Source organism: Mustela putorius, unplaced genomic scaffold (assembly GCF_011764305.1).
Source record: "Mustela putorius furo isolate JIRA1106 unplaced genomic scaffold, ASM1176430v1.1 tig00003858_pilon_pilon_pilon, whole genome shotgun sequence".
In the NCBI taxonomy this organism is placed as follows: Eukaryota; Metazoa; Chordata; class Mammalia; order Carnivora; family Mustelidae; genus Mustela; species Mustela putorius.
In genome coordinates this window covers 13,403,988-13,426,821 of record NW_025422010.1, presented here as the reverse complement: position 1 = coordinate 13,426,821, position 22,834 = coordinate 13,403,988, and the positions used below count along the sequence as shown (strand labels likewise).

At 40.8% G+C, this 22,834-nt stretch overlaps 1 protein-coding gene across 3 annotated transcripts in view; it reads right to left on the bottom strand.

The window, feature by feature from the left end:
• The window catches only part of DLGAP1 (DLG associated protein 1), an 871,327-nt gene extending 849,628 nt beyond the window's left edge, over positions 1-21,699 (bottom strand). For 2 of the 3 annotated variants that reach the window (XM_004742767.3, XM_004742768.3), the window contains exon 1: positions 21,154-21,698. The gene's annotated coding sequence lies outside the window, so the exon portion shown is untranslated. Of the gene's footprint in view, positions 1-21,153 lie in introns of all 3 variants that reach the window. The other variant, XM_013051420.2, reaches the window with a different exon arrangement.
• Positions 21,700-22,834: the final 1,135 nt, after the last annotated feature.

Sequence of the window (22,834 nt, the reverse complement as noted above, 5' to 3'; positions counted from 1 at the left end):
ATGCCCATAAAGTATTTAGGGAATATCATCAATAATTTATAAACCACTATAAAATGTTCAATTTATCTTTAGAAAACACAGGAATAATCTCTAATAATGGAAGGAAGACTTTGGTTTTCTCCATCCATGTCTCCAAGATATAGAAGAAAAACAATTTTTCCAAAACAACAATAAAGCAGCCAAGAGGAAAATCCAATAAAGTTGCCGAGAAATGACAGTGCTCTAGGAACAGATGGGCTACTTCATTTTTGAAATTTTATGAAGAATATCGACTGACTGAAACATTGACAAAGATTTTTTAATGCAACTTTAGAGAAGAGGGAAAATAATCAAGTCCCTTCTAACATGCAAACTAGGGGAGATGCTTGAATCTAGGGATAACATTTGCAACCTCTTTGCATTTTTCAGAATCACTAGTAATTGATCAATTAACAAGAGCTAAAATAATACTATGCTGTTATAATCATAGTTTTGTTGACCAATTTCTCTTTCTTGCACAGTAAATATGGTTTTAAAACAATTATATACTGAAATGGCATTTCCACTTGCTTCTTACAACCTTCGAATTGCCCACTGCACAGAGTTGGAAGATATTTTGAAGTAGAGAAATGGGAATTACCAGAGAAAGGGTATTTATTTCCTTTTACTAGGGCTAATTTTTGTCATCAAAATAATGGACTGTTCCCTTCAGAAAACAACTGAAGAGCTTACGTACTTCCTTTGGAAGATTTACATAACACTTCCCCTGGGCTCTGCCAGTATCTCTTTTTTGTACTTTATTACAACATATTGCTGAATTTTGCTTATATGCTGATCCCTCCATGACCTGGTACTTTTCTACTCCAGTACCATACATAGTACATGGCAAAGAAATCACCAATAAAGGTTTTTGAAATACTAGACTGATGCTAGCACCTAATAGGTCCCATATTACTTTAATTCCCTATTTGAAACAATTCTAGCCATCATGTTTCAGTCTATGATCCTTAAAAGTACACAGCCTTTATTTATTCATTCTTCTTAGTATATACACAGTTATAATGACTTGACTCCATCTGATGAATTAAAAAATGATTCCAGAAATTATGAAGAATAATGTGAATCTTTCTGTAGGATGTTTACATAGTGTATGACATAGAAAACTTCTACAAATCCTTTTTTAAAAAATTTTATTTATTTATTTGACAGAGAGAGAGATCACAAATAGGTGGGGGAGGGGGGAGCTCGATCCCAGGACCCTGAGATCATGACTTGACCTGAAGGAAGAGGCTTAACCCACTGAGCCAGGCACCCCTCTATAAATCCTTCGTAAGGCATTTTATTCCCAAGATTTTCAACCCACACAACTGTTTAAAATATCTCATGCTCCCTCTCAGTGCTCACTTACTCCCAACACCACTGCTCATTTACCCACAACATCACCCCATTACTTATCCCTCAAACACCACCCCATTACTTACCCCCAACACTACCCCAATACTTAGCCCCAACATCACCCCATTTCCCTCATTCTCCCACTTTCCCTTCATCACATTTATCAGTCTCCCTGTTCAAAACTATATCCAATAGTTCCCTACAGACATTTAGTTCTTCAGCTTCCTTTGTTACACTTACTACCTACCTAGTTTACATAAAACATACTCAATCTTCCTCCACAGGTTTCCTGGTGTTTCAAAATTAAACTGCTGGGTACCTAGCCTATTCATCATTATAATCCCATGGTTTGTCATTCAACTTTAGTATGTATTTCATATTTCACTGAAACTTCCATGGAACACCAGTTTCATCTGAAATTATAGTGCATAGAATATAAGTATTTTAAAAGAACCTCAAAATCACATAATCATCCCTGTCAGCTGACACAAGGATAAACAAACTTTGAGAGAGGTGCGTTACATGCCACAGAGCACTTCTGTTGGCAAGGTTATGGTAGGAAGAGAAGGAGCTTCCTGTGAGCTGCTTTAAAAGGCTTGGTCAAGAACTACAAGAACTACTCCATCCCTTCCTTTGCATCACTGATCCTCGGCTCTGAGAAACCCTCCTTCCCTGGTACTCACCTGCTGCATTAGTGACCCTTCTCTGTCCTATCTCAGCATTCTATAACACCCCATCATCCTACTAACCTCAGCAGATTGATCTGACTCTGACCTTCTTTCTCATTAGCCTGTCTGAGATAGGAATGAGTCTATTGCTGTGATGAGTTCCAAACACATATAAGGAGTTGACATATTCGTTGGCCTCAGACTTAAAACCAAAACTTTAACTCCATGTCTTCAACTAATAATGACTGAAATTTTGTGTTCAAACATGCCATGGTCTTACCAGCAAGAAATTTTAATTACTGAGAATTTGTTACTTCATATTCATTCTCTGGAAAAACTTTTATTAAGAACCAATATTTGGCAAATACTTGTTGAGAAACTCTATGGTTGGATGCTGAGAAAGAGAATAATGGGAACAGGCTGAAGCATTTTTCAAATGGTAGTCATGAGTGGCATCAAGGAGGGGGACAAAAAGCAGTCCTGAGAAAAGGAGTTGCGAGTAGGAACGGGGCAAAATTCCAGACAGATGGAACAAATATCTTAGAAAATATTTGTTATTCTTATACCTTTACCTGAACATATGTGACTGTGTAATGTGAATTTCTCAATTTCAGTTACAGAATTTTTAAAAAAGATTTTACTTATTTATTTGACAGAGAGAGAAAGATTACAAGTAGGCAGAGAGACAGGCAGAGAGAAAGGGGGAAGCAGGCTCCCTTCTGAACAGAGAGCCTGATGTGGTGCTGGATCCTCGGTCCCTGAGATCATGACCTGAGTCAAAGGCAGAGCTTAACCCACTGAACCATCCAGGTGCCCCTCAATTACAGAATTTCTAATAAAGTGTTTTGATTCATGTATATTCCATACGTGTATATACGAATTAATTTTAAGAACATGTAATATAAATAGAATTTGAATTTTGAATTTCAATGTAGGACACTTGTAGATTGAAAAATAGCCCAGCCTTTGGCCATTTATTTTCTCCTTCAACAACTCCGTGATTACTATTAGTACATTACTTTTACTAGTACCTGTCTAGGGGGCACCTGGGTGGTGTCTGCCTTCAGCTCAGGTCATGATCCCAGGGTCCTGGGATCAAGCCCACCATCGGGCTCCCTGCTCAGTGGGAAGCCTGCTTCTCCCTCTCCCCCCTCACCCCTGCTTGTGTTCCCTCTCTTACTCTCTTGTCAAATAGATAAAATCTTAAACAAACAAAAATCTAGTACCTGTCTAGAATTCTACTAAGTTTATGTTCTATGTCAATTAGACATTCAAATTCATTTAGGGTCAAGAATGTAATTTCTGAATAAAAGCATTAGAAATAATCTATATAGAAACATGGGAAGAAAGATTTAAGATATTTCCTTTACAAAATGCATTTGTTATCTGTAACACTATCACAACTGCAAGGACTTCATAAAAGGCACTCAGTTTTATCTACACTTTTCTTCATTTCAGTTTTTTTTTTTAATTCACCTGAGCTAAATGCCCTGTATCAACATTTATCTATCTGAGGCAGAGATACTTACACAATCAACATGACTTTTTCTTAAAAAATTAAAGCTAAAAAAAACAAAAACTAAAAAACTATAGGAACATTCTGCTGCTTTGCAGGTCACTTGAATCACCTTATAGTTAAAGTTATAATAATGTTGATTTAGCAATGTGTCTTTAAGCAGTTGGAAGTTTTTTAATTCCATCATGCTGGATTGCAGAGAATCCTAAGAAAGAAGCAAGAGGCTCTTTCTCTCAGGGATATCGTAGGAGATGATCTAACAGATTTGTTTCCCCTTGCCACCAAAGTCCTAATCTGAACCTTGCAAAAGATGTGTCAAGTTTGTTAATTGTGTTCTCTAAACTGTGTTCCTTATGGAAGACCTCATCTGTGTTTGTGCTTCTTTGTCTTTGAGGAATGTTCTCATCTATCTTTTCAAATAGATTACTCAATGGGAAGCAGACAGCTCAAGTTTCTCTTGCAGCCAACAGACCCTTTCCTGGAAAGAAGGGACTGATTTTCCTCAGAACAAGCAGATGGTCACACCCCTAGAAGGTCCCAGTGAGATTCACCTCTGTCACACAAAATTTCTCTGACGAGTAGGAAGAAACAGGTAGAGAGCAAATATCAAGCCAAACACAACCTGTTTATGCACTTGGTTCTTGATGCCATTAAAATGCCTGCATCTTGAAAGAACCCACTGAAGCAGATACTAGCAAAAATCAAGGTAAAACTGAGAGAAGAAAAAAGGATCTATGGAGATTCTTCATCACAACAGACATTATAGGGCAAAGTATTTCTGCCTTCAAACTACAGGGCAATGATTCCAACAGAAGCAATTCTATTTCTATTGTGTTCTCCATATCTGAGCTATATGGAAGCAGGAGGAAGAAATTAAAGAAAAATAAGCAGTGTCACTTCAAGAAGTTTCCAAATAACCACCTCTTACGTCAGCAAGGCCTTGAAGTCAAACCATTTAAAAAAAAAAAAAAAAGGAAGGTATAACTTGCAGGCAATTGGAGACATATTTGTGAGATTTAGGAGTTTCATAGGATTATGGCATATTCTTTTTTAAGATTTTATTTATTTGACAAAGAGAGGGAGAGATCGCAAGTAGGCAGAGAGGCAGGCAGACAGAGAGGAGGAAGCAGGCTCCCCGCAGAGCAGAGAGCCTGATGTAGGGCTTGATCCCAGGACTCTGGGATCATGACCTGAGCCGAAGGCAGAGGCTTTAACCCACTGAGCCACCCAGGTGCCCCGGATTGTGGCATATTTGATTTCCACTTCACTCTACATTTCTTGGATGCCAACCAAGTGCCAGGAACTGGGTTAGGCACCAGGGGAGTATAGAACTTCGTGCTAACAAAAAACCAAACAAAAACAAAACCAAAAAGAACTTAGTGCTAACAGACTTCAGCTCAATTATCAGCTCTACCCACAGTAGTTCTGTGTCCTAAGAAGATATTCTAGGGGTACCTGGGTGGTTCAGTTGTCTGCCTTTGGCTCAGGTCATGAACCCATGATCCCAGGGTCTGGGATCGAGCCCCCCATCGGGCTCTCTGCTCTGAGGGAAGCCTGTTTCTCCCTCTCCCACTCCCCTGCTTGTGTTCCCGCTCTCGCTTTGTCTCTCTCTGTCAAATAAATAAATAAAATCTTTAAAAAATAAAAAAGAAGATATTCTATAAAGCATATCACTTTCCACATAATGCTGGCAGAATGCACTCAGTGTGTTAGTACATAGCAAGCATTCAGTAAAATATAGAATCACTATTATTATTATTAGCACTCTTATTGCAGGAAGGTAAGTTTGTAAGAAACATGCTTTAAGTTATAATTCATAGTCTAGTGGGAGATTAAAAAACACAACTATACTGCAAAACGGGAGATACTGTATCTGTGGCATATACACACAACTGTTAAAATAGAAAGGATAAAAGAATGACTCAACGGTGAAGGTAATCATACATCTCTCTTAGAGACTTGTCAAATCCTAGAACTAGAACATTTCAAGTGAAGGTCTGAATTAAAAAAACAAACAAAAACCTCATTTCCTTCTATACCAGAAATCTATTGAAGAACAGTACTTCAATGATCTCTTTCAACTGATTCAATCTTTTTTATAGCTGTTAATTCTTCTAACATTGTAAATGAAATATTTATTATGCTTATTGTTTATTGTCTGTTTCCTCCTCCTCAATTGCAAATTCCTCAGTGTCACGCCTCTTTCGTCTGTGCTGTGCAGGACCAAATTCAAAGCACCTAGAAGAGTGCCTAGCATACACTAATTATTCAAAAAATTATTGTTGACTAAATGAGTGAATAAATTAATTGGTAATTCCCATCATCCAACAGTGGCCATCTTCAGGATCTGAAATGCATAGGGGAAAAAGTCTGGCAAAAATGACCTACATACAGGGGCACTTAGGTGGCTCAGTGGGGAGCCTAATTCCTCCTATTTCTCTGCCTGCCTCTCTGCCCACTTGTGATCTCTGTCAAAAAAATAAATAAAATCTTTTTTAAAAAATGACCTACGTACAAAGAAATACAGTTCTACTCATTACTCCTAACCTACTGACATCTAACTTATAAATAACATACATGTCCTGATCTATTCTAGAGTTTTCTTCCTTTATTCAAATTTAAGTAAATAGTTTATATAAATGTAGACCATTAAGAATTATTAGTGTGAATGAGTAAGAACTTTTGGTTCTCTTATGCCCTCACTGCATTCCCATCCTGGCTCAATGGAAACCATAGCACTGTGAATATTGCCTGAGCTTCATCCAGCCTCTAACCACTAGCAGAAGCAGGGAGTTCCTAATTCTGGGGTAGAAGGAGGAATGTATGGCCCTAGTCAAAATACAGAATTCCTTGTGGCTGGCTTAGTGGGCAGAACATTACTTAAAAATAAAAATCTTTAAAAAAATTTAGAATTACTTTTTTAATAGATACAGAGTCCTGAATTTTAGATAGATGTGGTATTCATTAGAGTAATACTGTTTGTAGAAAATGGGCCAAAAACACTAAAAAAAAAATTTAAAAATTTAAAAAAATACCTTAGAAATTTACATTTAGAAGCCAGCCACCGTCAGACAGCACAACTTTTGTGAGGTAATCCTGTTTGGTGTCCAAAAATATTCATCTTATCAGCACATCTTTGGAACACACCTTATCTGTAAATTAGTATTGCCAACATTTAAATTACATTTAAAGTGACTTTATCATCTCTCTATGGAGCATACCAAACCATTTCATGTGTGCCAACATTTCTACCCAAAAGGAATTCCTGAAAGAATAAAGACCTGAGAGAAAGTATTTTGTATGATGTTCTGTGAGGTTTTAAACCTAAATCACAAAGACAAGAAATATTGTGTTATGTATTGGAGTAAAAAATTATAAAACCCCAATCATCTAGATCTAACTGCCTAGAAACATGTCCTTTAATGAAAAAACAATGGAACTTTCCCACCTAATCAATGAGAAAATTTCTAATCCTGATTTGTACGATTTTCATCTGCTGAGCCCTTTCTTCTTTTTCTTTTTCAAAGATTTTATTTATTTATTTGACAGAGAGAGAGATCACAAGTAGGCAGAGCAGTAGGCAGAGAGAGAGGGGGAAGCAGGCTCCCTGCTAAGCAGAGAGCCTGATTCGGGGCTCGATCCCAGGATCCTGAGATCATGACCTGCGCCGAAGGCAGAGGCTTAACCCACTGAGCCACCCAGACACCCTTGATGAGCCATTTCTAGGAGAAACTGTGCCAGGGAGGCAGACAATACACCCCACAGAGCAGGGAAGGTGGATGCAACCAGAAGACACGTGTGCCCTACCCTTCAATGTACAATGACCTTAGGGCTCCCCAGGACCTTTAGGAGGTGCTTGTCTTTAAGGAGCCAGTGCAACTTCCTCTTTCTGGTTAGCCTTCAGATTTTTTTTTTCCTTGTCCTAGTAATATGCCTAAGCAAATCATATATTCTGACCAGAGTAGATTAAAATTCACATTTTGAATGTAGCTTTAAAGGCACTGAATTGTTTCACAACGGAATTGTTTCACAGTCTCCTTCCTTGGGAAGAAAGGGATGACTGATTTATCAGACGAGGCTGGACTATAAGGGGTGAGGCTTCTTTCCCTACAGATGCAGCACAGGGAGCATGCAGGCAATAGTGAAAGTTGTATCCTGCAAGACCCCAAGACCAGTGTGTGCTCAATAAATACTAGTTATTACTGAACTTGTTCAGCAAATTGCTGTCACCAGTGTCAGAAAATACAGGAACATGAAATAATATGTAGAAATTTTCTATAGGAGAAGAAATATTTCATGAGTAGACAAGTATTTTTTAAATTCTTGATGCTATTTTGATGTAAAAGAAATGACTGGCAGATTAGTTCTTACAGATAAAATATATTGTTTTGTTTGTTTGTTTGTTTTTTAGGATTTTATTTATTGGGGCACCTGGGTGGCTCAGTCGGTTAAGCAGCTGCCTTCAGCTCAGGTCATGATCCCAGGGTCCTGGGATTGAGCCCCACTCGGGTTCCCTGCTCAGTGGAGAGTCTGCTTCTCCCTCTCCCTCTGTCTGCCACTCTGCCTACTTATGCTCTCTCTTTGTCAAATAAATTTTTAAAAATCTTTTTTTAAAAAAGATTTTATTTATTTATTTGAGAGAAAGATATCATCAGAGAGAGCAGGAGTGGGGCGGAGCAGGGAGAGGGAGAACCAGGCTCCTCGCTGAGCAGGAAGTCGGTGTGGGGCTCAATCCCATGACCCAGGGATCATGACCCGAGCCAAAGGCAGATTCTTAACCAACTGAGCCACCCAGGCACCCCTGGATAAAATATGGTGTTAATAACAGCATTTAATAGTTGACCACCATTGAATTACTTCACATAGGTTGGCTCATTTAATCCTTTCAAAAACTGTTATGAAAATATCATTATGCTCATTTCTCAGGTGAGAAAAGCAGGCTCAGAAAAATTAAGTAACTTGACAAAGTCATCTATCTAGTTAGATGACTCAAGAGAGTAGAATCAAGATGGACATTGGCGGATGCTCATAGAAGCAATGGCAACAGTAGCCAAACTGTGGAAAGAACCAAGATGCCCTTCAATGGATGAACGGATAAAGAAGATATGGTCCATATATACAATGGAGTATTATGCCGCCATCAGAAAGGACGAATACCCAACTTTTGTATAAACATGGATGGGACTGGAGGAGATTATGCTGAGTGAAATAAGTCAAGCAAAGAGAGTCAAGTATCATATGGTTTCACTTACTTGTGGAGCATAAGGAATAACACAGAGGACATTGCGAGATGGATAGAAGAAGCTGGGGGAAATCAGAGGGGGAGACAAACCATGAGAGACTGTGGACTCTGAGAAACAAACTGAGGGGTTTGGAGGGGTGGAGGTGGAGGATTGGGTGAGCCTGGTGGTGGGTATTATGGAGGGCACGTATTGCATGGAGCACTGGGTGTGGTGCATAAACAAAGAATGCTGGAACACTAAAAAGAAATAAAATAAAATAAAATAGAAAAAAAACTGGAGTTGGGGAAACATCCTTATCTGTAACACAGAAATAGCTGTTAGCACCATGAATGTACTGATCACCTGCCAGCAGTTAACTCCCTAGTCAACACCTCAAATTTTGTCATTTTCTAAAACTTGGTTTTAATATTTTCCAAGTTGCTGATGAGACATGTCCAATATTGTCTCAAAAGTTAATATAAACAAAATAGAGTTCAATTTATTTACTAGGAATTAGCTCCCTATCCCAAATTCTTGTGTGTTCCAGCACTGTCACTAATCCCAATGTCCCATTCCAAATCCCCACTCAGCCAATGTCATCTCCAGTAACTAATTACCAATCATCAGGAAAGCAACTGTGACCCTTTGAAAACCCACTCTTCTGGCTCTTGTGCTTAGTCCTTGGAGAAAGAGAGCAGTACCTAAGCCAATGAATCCCTTAAAGGAGCTTAAAATCTAGGAGTAGTCACATAAAAGGTTTAAAATGTAAACCACAGAGTAAATGAACCAGAAAAATGCAACTAGAATTCAGAAAAGAGTTTACCCTGGCCTAGAGTATTCATAAGATACTTCCTATGAGATGAGATTTGATCAGCCTCCCAGGATAGAGAAGGCTCTGAAATAGTCATTTTAAAAGAAATTCTTGCTTGTTGTAAAGCATTCAAACTATCTAGAAGGACATGAAAAGGACTTACATAAGTCAAAACCAAGAAAACCAAATACTCTGATTTTAAAATGGGCAGAAGGCATGAATAGACATTTCTCCAAAGACATGCAGATGGCCAACAGACACCTGAAAATATGCTCAACATCACTGACCATCAGAGAAAGGCAAATCAAAACCACAGTGAGATATCACCTTGAAAGGGCCAGAATGGCTAATATCAAGAAGACAACAACACTTGACAAGAATGTGGAGGAAAAGGAGCCCCTGTGCACTGTTGGGGGGGAACACAAACTGGTGCAGCCACTGTGGAAGACAGTACTGAGGTTCCTTAAAAACTTAAAAATAGGGGGCACCTGGGTGGCACAGTCGTTATGCTTCTGCTTTCAGCTCAGATCATGATCCTGGGGTCCTGGGATCAAGCACCGTATAAGGCTCCCTACTTAGCAGGGAGCCTGCTCCTCCCTCCTCCACTCCCCCCGTGTGTGTTCCCTCTTTCACTATGTCTCCCTCTGTTAAATAAATAAATAAATAAAATCTTAAAAAAAAAAAAAAAACTTAAAAATAGAATTACCTTATGATCCAGCAATCACACTTCTAGGTATTACCCAAAGAATACAAAAACACTAATTTAAAAGATATATGCAGCCCTATGTTTATTGCAGTACTATTTACAATGACTAAGAAATGGAAGCAGCCAAGTGGCCATCCATAGATGAATGGATAAGGAAGCAGTGTATATACACAGTGAAATATTAGTCAGCCATAAAAAAGGATGAGATCTTGCGGTTTGCAACAACATGGATGGATTCAGAGGGTATAAAGCTAAGTGAAATAAGTCAGCCAGAGAAAGACAAATACCATATGGTTTCACCCATACATAGAATTTAAGAAACAAAACAAAGAAAAAAAGACTCCAAAAAAAATACAGAACACAAACTGGAGGTTGCCAGAAGGGAGGCATGCAGAGGGATAGGTGAAATAGGTGATGAGGATTGAGTGCACTTACTGTGATGAACAACGAGTATGTATAGAATTGTGGAATCACTATATTTTGTGAATTAATAAATTTATATTTATTAAATATTATTAATATTTAATTATATTTCATTATATTATGTATATTATATTATATATTCATATTATAATATATTTACATTATTAATGAATCATAATGATTATTAATTATATAAAATATTAATAGCATATTAAATGTTATATTAAAATTACTATAACACTGTATGCTAATTATATTCGAATTCAAAATAAAGTAATCTTTTCACCCAGAGACATCATAAAAATTAAAAGACAAGCCACCAGTTGGGAAAAGATCATTGAAATGCATATTACAGAAAAAACTCTGGTATTCAGAATATATAAGTAACTCCTACAAATCAATAACTTTGGAGTGCCTGGGTGGCTCAGTTGTTAGGCATCTGCCTTCAGCTCAGGTCATGATCCCAGGGTTCTGGGATCAAGGCCCACATTGGGCTCCCAGCTCCGCGGGAAGCCTGCTTCTCCCTTGCCCACTCTCCCTGCTTATGTTCCCCTCTTGCTGTGTCTTTCTCTGTCAAGTAAGTAAGTAAAATCTTTTATAAAAAATTTTTTTTTAAATCAATAACTTTTTTTAAAACTATGGGAGAGTGGACAACACATATGAATAAGCATTCCAAAGAGACCTGAACGTTAATTAAGAGAGGAAAAGAATAATCAACGTTACTAGCAGTCAGTCAGGGAACAACACATTTATTTTTATTTTTTTTTTTAAAGATTTTATTTATTTATTTGACGAGAGAGATCACAGTAGACAGAGAGGAAGGCAGAGAGAGGGAGGGAAGCAGGCTCCCTGCTGAGCAGAGAGCCCGATGCAGGACTCGATCCCAGGACCCCGAGATCATGACCTGAGCCGAAGGCAGCGGCTTAACCCACTGAGCCACCCAGGTGCCCCGGAACAACACATTTAAACTAAAAAAGCTATCATGTTGTATTCATAAGACTGGCAAAAAATAAAATGTATCACCAAGTATTGGCAAAGATATGGGAAAAAAAGTGGGGCTCCTCTAGATTGCTGGTGGGAGTATAAAGAGGTAGTCTGCTTTTTTGGTAATTTGGTATTATCTGCTACATGTAAAGGTACAAATCCCGCTCTCCTGTAATTCCACTCGTAAAGAGGAAATATGCATATAAATGTTCATAGCAGCCTTGTTGGAAAATACCCTGACTGTCCACCAACAGATGACTGGTACATTAATCATGATATATTATGCAATGGAATACCATATTGCAGTAGAAATGACTAGAAAGGATCTACATATATCAACAGAATACTAATCAATTAAAGTAAGGTGAAAAAGACTACAGAGCATGTTACTATTTAAATAGTTTAAAAAGAGCAAAATTAGACTATCTTGCTTAAGCACACATAAATACATAGCAAAGCACAATGAAATGCATGGGAATATAAACAGAGAATTTAGTACAGGCACTCTACTTTATTGAATTTTTTAACAAACAATGTCTGGGGCAACCTTCCATTAAGCAAGACTATCAGCAGCATTTTTCCAATAGCATTTGTTCACTTCATGTCTCTCTATCACATTTTGGTAATTCTCGCCATATTTCAAACTCTTCATTATTATTAGTAGTATATCTGTAATGGTGACCTGTGATCACTGATCTCTGCTGTTACTCTGCAATTGTTTTGGGGTGCCAGGACCATACACATAAAAGATGGCAAACTTAATCTGTAAATGTTACATGCATTTTGACTGCTCGGCTGACCAGCCATTCCCTGTCTTTCTCTCTCTCTCCTCCAGCCCCCCTATTCCCTGAGACAAGAAGAAAATATTGAAATGAGGAAAGTTAATAACCTAACAATGACCTCTAAGCCGTCCAGTGAAAGGAAGAGTCCATCAATGTGGCCAATTTCATCAGCTACCTTCCTCTTATTTTTTTTTAAAGATTTTATTTATTTATTTGACAAAGATCACAAATAGACAGAGGCAGGCAGAGAGAGAGGAGGAAGCAGGCTCCCTGCTGAGCAGAGAGCCCGATGCAGGGCTCTATCCCAGGATCATGACCTGAGCCAAAGGCAGAGGCTTTAACCCACTGAGCCACCCAGGCACCCCATCAACTACCTTCTTTTAAGAAACTGCCACAGGGCACTTGGGTGGCTCAGTGAGTTAAGTGTCTGTGGTCAGCTCAGGTCAGGATTCTGGAAATGAGTCCTGCATTGGGTTCCTTGCTCAGCGGGGAGTCTGCGTCTCCTTCTACCCCTTCCCCGTGCTCATGATCTCTGACATACTCGCTCTCTCTCTCAAATAAATAAATGAAATATTTTTAAACTGTGTAAAATGAACATAAATATATAAGAAAAAAAAAGAAATTGACACAGCTACCCAACCTTCAGCAACCACCGCCTTGATTGATTACTCAGCGGCCACAAGGAGGCAAGAACCTCCCTCAGCAAAAAGATGACAACTTGCTGGAAGCTCAGAAAATGGCTAGTATATTGTAGCAATAAAGTATTTTTTCATTAAGGCTTATACACATACATTTATTTTAGAAATAATTCTATTACACTCTTAATAGAATACAGTATAGTGTAAACATAACTTAAATGCACTGGGAAATCAAAACATTCCTTCAACTCACTTTATTGCAATGAACTTGGACTATCTCTGAAGTCTGCCTCTAGAGAGGGTACCATGAGGGGAGATATGCTTGGAAAAAGAGTACTATGGGAGTATTAACAGTACGTGTAATGACTTATTTCATAATCTGAAGAGTGGATACACAGGCATGTGTTTTAATATTTAATGTTTTGGTGTTACTGAAATAGTTTACAATAATTTTTAATTAATAATAAAGAGTTAAAAAATAGTTTGCGACACAGGTCTAAGTAAAAGAGAAAGGAAGGGGTCAAATATTACTTGAAAATTTTTCCAAAATATTTCTTGTCTTCTTTTCCCCCAATTTTTACTTCCTTAGACCTGGTTCTCATCATTTATGCCTCAATTAATGAAAAGCCCCTAATGCTTCTCTCTGTTCCAGTCTGGTAGATCCACTTCCATCAGCCGAAGAGACCACTTCTCTGTATCACTGTCTATTCAAAATCCTTCAATGTTCCTATCAACGCTAAAACATTCTCCACCCTTCTCAATCAAATTCATGTCCAGGTCTAAGGAAAATGCACTAGAGGAACCAGAGCTGATGACTATCTCCTTGAACCAGGAATATGCCAAACCGATTTGATTTGTGTTTCCATGTCTTTGTAAATGTTCTGCCTTATCGCTTCTTCCATTTAACTCCTACCCATCCGGGAAGACCAGTCTAAAACTTTCTTCCTCTCTCGGGAAGGTTCCACAATGATCCTATTTTTTGTGGAGCTCTGCCACTCCATAAAAGCCCGGAGTAAGTATTACAGGTCCCAATACTTGAGCCCTTACATTTATTCTGTAACATGTTCTTACTAATTATTTTCTACATTTTAATCTTATCCTTTGGATTAGATTTTAAGCCACCCAAGGATCTGAACAATGTTTGCATTTCTGTATTCTCCACGCTAATGAGTACACAGGAGATAACAATTTTATTTGCCTGTTTGCTCATCTTTGGGGGTGACATCATGCCAATATCTACATCAATCATCTACGTCCCTTAGGATTCTTACCATCAAAGCAAGATATTTTAAATTACCAATAAAAGAAAAGCAAATCTAGATAAATTATAACACATCAGAATTTATAATAACATGAGCAATGTCCACATTGAGTCTTACTTTCCTTCACTGAAGGCTGAATAGTGGATCCAGCAACTAAAGCAGGGTGCCAAGTGGCAGGTTAAGCTCACGTCACTGCACCATTCAAGTATCTCAGAAGCACAGAGCGGGATAGAATATATACATGCCTGTCCAGAAACTAATACAAAAAAAAAAATCACGGAACTTCTTAGAAGGCTGTGATTCCATATAATGTTAAATGGCAGATTCTAACATGGCTTATGAGTGAGAGCCATCCCACGTAGGTTCTAAGTACTTATAACAGAAATCAGCCTCAAGCAACCAAGTCAGTTGTATCAACTTCTTTCCATCCCTGGTGAGTTGTCTCTTATCCTTGTGAGCTGATTCAATCTTTCACTGTCCTTTGAACATCTGTATCCCTTCCATACGTGAGTCCTATGCTAGCCATTATCTCTGAGCTTAGGGTGTCACAGAAGTAGGCACATAAACAGAAAATAAAATACAAAACTAAGAAATAAATATGTATCAGATTCCATGGAACCGTAGGCAGGAGTGCTCAATCCTTCGGGCTGGAGAGTAAGAAAGGAGCCAGTGCTAAACCTGGGGAGGGGGACACTCCATGAACCATAAACTGGCAGGTGGACTGATTAAGTTATTCATATGCTTCTTTTGAGTAAAAAAAGAGGAGGAAGAGGAAGGGACAGGAGACTTTTCTGTTTGTTTTTATTCCATTTTTTTTTTTTTTTTTTTTTTATAAACATATATTTTTATCCCCAGGGGTACAGGTCTGTGAACCATTTTTAAAATTCTTATTTCGGAAACTTCCTCTGGTTTTCCAGTGGATTGCAGTTTCCCTAGTTGGTAAATGTAGCAAAACCTACCCTCTCACACGTTGGCCACCCTGAGATCAGCCCTGTGTTTCCCAAGTATTATTGGAGTAGAAAATACAGAATTTAAGATTGCAAGGAGCAGGGGCACCTGGGTGGCTCAGTGGGTTAAAGCCTCTGCCTTTGGCTCAGGTCATGATCCCAGGGTCCTGGGATTGAGTCCCGCATCGGGCTCTCTACTCAGCAGGGAACCTGCTTCCTCCTCTCTCTCTGCCTGCCTCTCTGCCTACCTGTAGTCTCTATCTGTCAAATAAATAAATAAAATCTTAAAAAAAAAATTTCAAGGAGCAGGGGAGATGGGCTATAAAAGCCACAGCATACTACCCTCAGAGTTAAGGTCCTTACACCGTTTGAATACAGATTTGCGTTCACTCATTTGTTTATTAACTCATTCACTTAACCAACGTTTACTGACCCCTTACTAAGTGCCTGGGGCCGTGCTCAGCATTGTTGATATCTGGTCAACAGGCTATATTTAGTTCTTGATCTCATGGAATACGCAGTTCAGTGGGGAAGACAGCTGATAGGATAATCACAAAAGTCAAAAGAGCATCGTTATTTACTGTGAAAGGCCCATGAAAAAAAGTATAAAGCACTAAAACTGCATTCAACTGGCAAGCCTCACTGATTAAATTACTTTTCAGCTGAGATCTAGGGAAGAGGAAATAAAGTAAGAAACAGTGTTGCAGGGAAAGCCGGGTAAGACATCTTATCCTGCTTCACAGAAGCTGTAGAATCAGGTGAGTATCCTCTAAATTGCCTAGGCAAGATTCACACAACTACCGAATGTGTCTACTGCTTCAAGATCCTGTCCCCACTCCCACCCCTCCCACCCGACTCACCCTGAGGCTCTAATGGGGGCGGGGGGAAGGCATCCTTGTTTGAAACAATGAAATTGTTCCTTAGCCTTCTGGGTTAATGCCAGGTTAATGCCTGGGAAAGAAGCTTCCAAGGGAGTGACTCTACCTTGCCTTTTTACTAGAGTAGTAGGATGAATCATATCACAGAATGGTTGTTTGCAAAGTCTGAGACAAGATCAAAATGCCATTTGTCTCTGAAACTGCAGCATGTGTTTTGTAAAGAAATCTCAGTGATATCTAGCAGGGAAAGTTCTAGTCCAGAAATAGACCACACTCTGAGTTTCCACTGAAACTGAAACCAAGAGAGGGTCTCCAGAGAAAGAGTATGATCTTGAGGTCAGAGTATCCTATCATATACTAATGAATGTTCTCCAGTAGTAGAATTAAAAGGGAAGTTACTCTAGCAGAAGTTTTCAAATTAGCCAAAACCATGTCACACACGGAGTAAAGCGGCAGGGCTGGAAACATGCCCAGAGAGAGAGAGAGAGACCTCCCCACAGGCCGCCTGAAGGAGCCAATTCAATGCCTCTGAGCCCTCCCCAAGCAGCCAGGGACACAGGAGCTGGGGCGACAACCTGCCCTACCACAAACCTGCCTCTCCTAATTGCTTAGCCAGGGTTTCACCAAGCCCCTACTCTCTTGAACACTAAGAAAATCTGGCTGGATTGGAGAGTTAACACACTGCCCAACCACAGTCTTCGTGGCTTGCTTTTGTGTTGCTGCTTACAAATCTCACAAAATGTTGAGAGATCTAGGAATTATCAATGACAACAGGTGAGCAAACGATGATAAGTAAATATAAAAACAAACAGTTGAGTTTTGGGCAAATTCCAGGAGGAAAGTGGGTTTGCATCTTCACGGCAGATCCCAAAGCACTGATATCTCATTCACAACAACCCCAAGTAGGGCATTCATATCCCAGTTTTACTGGTTCTCAGCTACCCAAGAAAAGATTCAGGAATCTGGGCCAAAGATCTACAGCTGTATGTCCAGAGGGCTTCCTGTGTATGAGTTGGTCTTCTGAAGTGGGATCCACTTACCTTGCAATCCTAAACTCCTACAGGAGGTAGAAAACAATACACACCAACCTTCAAGCCGATAAATAGAATAAAGCTAGCTTCTCACCTGTACACCACTTGTCTAGTCCCTGACATTTATTAGAATGAAGAAGGTAAAAATGGTGGGTCAACACATTGCACACGCAATACCAACTTCTGGGGGTGGTGTGTGTAGCAAATATGCATAAATGGTTTAATGCTTTATGTATTAATGGGATATTTGTTATTATTTTGCATAAACAAAATATGTGTTAAAAGAAAACCAACTGGTACGCAGAATCTCATACAATGAATTATCAGTGGATGTTTAATAAATTAAAGTACATGCCTTAAGACTAGTTCTAAATCCTGCTCTGTGGTAGAAGAAGGAACAGCAGCTCTAGCAATTTCTAATACACCACACATCCACAGACACCTTTATTAGGCAGTAACAGGAATCAGGCTACAAATTCACCATGATTTTAAAAGGGTGTATAGGGAGGAGAAAGTAATTTGGGGGCCAGTGAAAAGATTCTTCTCTTTGAAAATGGAGAATTATAAGCCCTTAGCATCTTCTGGAAGTAAAAGACAGCATAAGACACAGGTGCTTTTGAAGTTCCAGGCATCTCAGCAGCACAAAAATTTTTGGAATGCTAGAAAAGGGCCTTCTTGTGATTGTATTTCTTTAAAATGAAAATCTGTTAAGAAAACAACATCCCACAGAGGTAAGGCAAAGATTGTAAATGTGAGAGGTAAGGGGTGGAGCAAAGTGTTGAGATTTTTGAAAAGTCCTTGGAGTCTTTCTGCTTTAATGGTGCTGCTCCTCTACCAGCTAGAAATAATTACCAAAGAAAAAGAGAAAAGAAACAAAAGAATTTACAACTACATTGTTTCCTGAAATTAAGCAAAGAGAGGCAAGTGCGGTTTCTATAGAGATGCAATCTTCATAAAAATTCTCCAGTTCAGTGCTTCCAGAAAGGAACAGAAAACTTCTGCAGGGAGCACAATGGATCTGATAAAGGGCGGAGCAACTTCTGGGAAGGATGAAGAAGACACCAGAAGAGGAACTGGACTCCATCATATAAACTTCACTATAAAAACATACATTTAGATAGCATTTTACTACTCTTTCCCAATTCAAAATACTATTTGAAATCAAAATCAGAATGCTGATTTTTTTTTGTTTCTAGAAGTTTCTATACAAATATGGTACTTGCCACAATTAAGTTGTAGCTGAAACTATTACTATGCTACATATCTCTAAATGAGGAGTTAGTAAAAATTCAGTTCCCTTCCAGTTTTAATTTTAGATTTAAAAAATAATAATGAATCTAGGTGGCTATATGGAACAAAGACACAGACATCTAAAAGAGTTAAATCAAAGTGTGTGCAATTTATATTTTCAAGTTGAATTCAATAGGAGACTTAAGCTTAGAAAGATTTAGAAAGTAGACCACTTCATTTTAGGCTATTTCTCTATATGGGCTCCATAATATTTTAAGAAGATCTTGCTTTCAATTATTACTGATACGTTTCATCAAGGTTTTAGTCCTGGCAGAAAAAAAATTATGGTGAAGGAGAAATTAAAGATACTAACCCATGAGAATTCCCCACAGGGAAAACTCACGCACACATTATCTCTCAAAAGCACAAGTGCTCCAGTGTTATTTGAAGAGTCTTGTCAGAAAATTCCTTCACAACTTTTTAAGGAATCTCTTAATCAGTTGAGTTTCCAATATTGCATATAATATTTGAGATAATTTATTTGGCAAACTAATCTCTGAATAGGAACCTTGATAGAAACAGAGAAACAGAGATAGGTCAGGCTTTTTTAAATATCCTATATTTGCAAATGTGCTCAAGTCTTTTTTCATTCAAGCAACATTTTCTCTTAAGTGAGTGTTGTTTTTCTGGTTTTGGGTTTTTTTTTTTTTTTCAAAAGCAGTTATGGAATTTTAGATCTGAAACTTGTAATATTTCAAAGCAATGACTTCCCCTGCTGCAACTTTAACCTGAAGTGATAAATCCAAATGACATTAATAACATAGCTACTGACATAAGATTTCTGAATTTTTGACTTCCTATTTATGCCAGAATATAGATTTTTCTGAACCGAGTAATTTTTATGACCTGAATGGACATTTAAATTTCACATATTTTGCATAAATACATATTCAGTGTTTTTGTGCCTTTGAATTTCCTTTGTAAAAATTTAAGCAAAAAAACACTTTATCCTTTTCTCATTACAGAAATTGGGATACTTATAACATTTCTTGCCTCCATGTCATTTCCGTCGAAGTTGGAAGAACGACTATTGCTATATATGCAAAATTACATTGGCCAATAGAAAGTTGCTTCCTGAAATTGAAATTCTGCTATAAATAACAGTCAAAAGGCAGTTAGCTTCTTCCTGGTAAAAATAATTTGCAAGATGTTTCTGAGTTCGGTCCTAAAATCGGTTTCCTAGTTCCAAACATTCTTCATCGCGGTGTCTGACTACAACTCAGACTGATCCATCACCACTTTACAGAGCCATTCATGAAGACTATAAAAGATAAAGATGTTTTTAATTGTTACTTTTATTATATATCGTTCATTCTTGTAATTCCATAACTTTACAGGTTATGACAAGGGAGACCGGAAGCATCGATCTCTCACGAACTCAAGCCAGGCTCCCTGTGTCAGGAGTGTAAATGTAGTCTTGCCTGAGTCCATAAAAGAAATAACATCTACCCACCCGCGTCCCTGTCCCTGTCCCGGCCCTCCGGCCACTTCAAACCCCTCCCCTCCGCACGACCCCCGGTTTTCAAATAGAAAATTCCGCAGCGCCACTGGCCGAGAGGAAGGCGAGCCCGGGAGCCGCGGGCGGGAGCCGCACTCGGGCACAGGCACTCAGTGTCTCCGGCGAGGGTCGCCCCTTCCCACGGCCTCCCGGGGGCCACCGGGTGAAGCCGGGACAACGCGCCTTCCTCGAAGAGCTCAGCAGCCGGAGTCCTGAATGCAGGGTCTTCATCTCCACGCGGCCCTCCGAAGGTCCCTCCCGCAGCTGCAGCCGCCCCTCAATGAAAGTGCAATTTGTTATCTCTCCCAGCCCCGAGGAGAAGTCCCCGTTTGGTCTCGGCTCCAGACCCGCTCATTCAATTCACTGAATACCGCGTCTCAAGGTTGGCCACGCGATTCGCCAGGAATTGGCCCCCGCCGCGGGCGGGGGGCGACTCTACAGTGACCTCCCCCTTGAATCCCGTCTTCTGTGTGTGTCTCTCTTTCTGTATCTCGATCTCCCCCTGCGTGCTTCTGTCTCTCTTTGTGTCTCTCTTTCTCTGGCTTTCTCTCTTACGCGCGCGCGCGCACACACACACACACACACACACGGGAGAAGGCTCTCTCCACAACCAAAATGTCACCTAAAAAGCAAGTGCAACAACTTGCTTTGCAAACGACCCAGGTGCCTGTCGAGAACTCCCCTGCAGTGAGCAGTCCCCTCCTCCCCTACAAGGTGTAACGGGGGTTGGGGGCAGGGGAGATGTGAATTTGGCCGGTGGAGATGATGGGAACTAGTGTTCTTCTCCCCTCCCCCTTCCAGGACCCTGTCGCAATTAGAAATCTGTCCCCTCCCAGGGCCCCAATGGGGAGCTACCAGGACCGCAAGCCCCGAGAGGGGCGCGCTGGCCCCCGTGTGCCCGGGGTCCCCAAGGGATCTGGGAGTGCGCCGCAGGCGGCGGATGGCGAAGGAGAAGCTGCCGGGGAACCCAGCCCATCGTCCCTCCGCGGGCGAGAGGAGCGGCGACCGAGCGACGGGCAAGAGACACCCAGCGCTCCGGGATCGCGGTGGTGGTGGCGGCCCGGGCTTCGATTGCCGCCGCCGAGAGCGCACGCCCCAGCCCCGCAGCGCAGCCCGGCGTTACCTTGCCGCTGCCCGCAGTCCGGCCCTGGATCCCTGCGTCCGTCCGTCGGTCCCGCGAGCCTCGGGGGGAGGACGAAAAGGGGTGTCCCCGCGGCCGGGACAGGGTCTCAACAAGGTGATGGGAAGGACTCGAGAGAGGAGCCGAGGCGGCCGCGGCCGCTCCCGCCGATGATGCTGCCTACTCTCCGAGACTGGAGGTGTCGGAAAGGCCGTGTCCTCGGGATTGCGGCGCTCGGAGCGCAGCGCTCGCCTCTGGCGCGGAGGCTGAGCGCCGGGACGCGGCGAGCTGGGGCGGCTAGGCTGGGCTGGTCACCCGCCCCTGGGTGCATGTTAATACGGTGGGGAGGAGGAGTCCCGCGCTTCCTCCGCCCAACCACCGGAGCCGGCGGGCGGGCGGCGGCCGCGGCCGGGAGCCAGCCTCTCCCACCCGCCCCAGCTACTACGGCGCGGCCACTAGCCCTGGCCCCAGCCCAGGCACGTGCGCCGAGGCCGCGGGGAGGCGCCCGGCGTCTCCCCGAGCTTGCTCTAGGCCTGCGGGTTCTGCCCGTTCAGGCTTCCGGTGGCAAGTGCACTCACACACACTCAACCTGGACCGAGGGGAAAGCCCCGAATCCCTGGGATGGGCTCGAAAGGCGGCCACCCATTAGTGGGCGTGCCCCATCCGTTCCCTGGTGCAGTGTCTCCGGAGAAATGAAGCTTGCCTTTTATCTTGCCAGCCGTTGTCCTAACCTTGTCTTTTTAAGAGAGGGAATCAGAACTCATCTAACAGTTATGATCACAGGAGATCAAGTTGGCGGCCAGAGGGTTTGCTCCTCTCTTCTCCATCCTCGGGGTCCCTACTAGAATTGTTGAAGTAATTGCCAGGGAAGACACGGGGTAGTGGAAAGAGGCTAGACTCAGAGAACCGACGTGCAAAGCCCATGCCATTACTTTCAAACATTTATTCCTCGGAACCTCAGTTTCCCCATCTGTACAAAGATGGCTCTTGGGTGGCTGTGTGGATTAAATTGCACAATATTAATTCCATTGGTTTCTCTTGGCACTGACGTAACGGTAATCAGAAAAAGGAATCCCTTTTTTCCTCCCATCTGGCCTCTGACCTCAGTAAACTCCCCACTAACCGCACCCCCCCCCATGTATCTTTGGAAGCCAGGGGGTTCACACAGGCGGACCCCACCTCTAACGTGCTCTGAAAATAGGAAGAATCCACGTGGCTTCAAAGTAAGAATAGAGATAGTGTGAATAGGTGAATTGAGATGTGGATCAAAGAGAAAAAAGTCAATTATTTATTGAGCTCCTGATCTACCCAGTTAACTACTAATGTTCTGGATAATAGTTAAGATAATCTAGTTAAAATAATCGTAGTTAATCACCGTCTTCCTGTTTTTCTCTACTAAAAAAAAAAAAAAAAAAGAAAAAGAAAAAAAAGGCGTCTTCATGGAGAATATCCTTTGTTCTACAGCTCCCAGAGAGAACATTATGTCAAAGACTATATAATCTTCTTTATGTAATTTTACCCATAAAGTGATAGCATAAGATTTAGCATCTGCTTTGTGTGATATCTAATTATAAATATTAATAGAATATCCTTTTTAAAGAAACACTTCTAAAAATGCAGAGAAGTGAAAAACGGTTTCCATAAAAAATATGACTCAGATAAATATTCGCTTTTCCGCAATTTC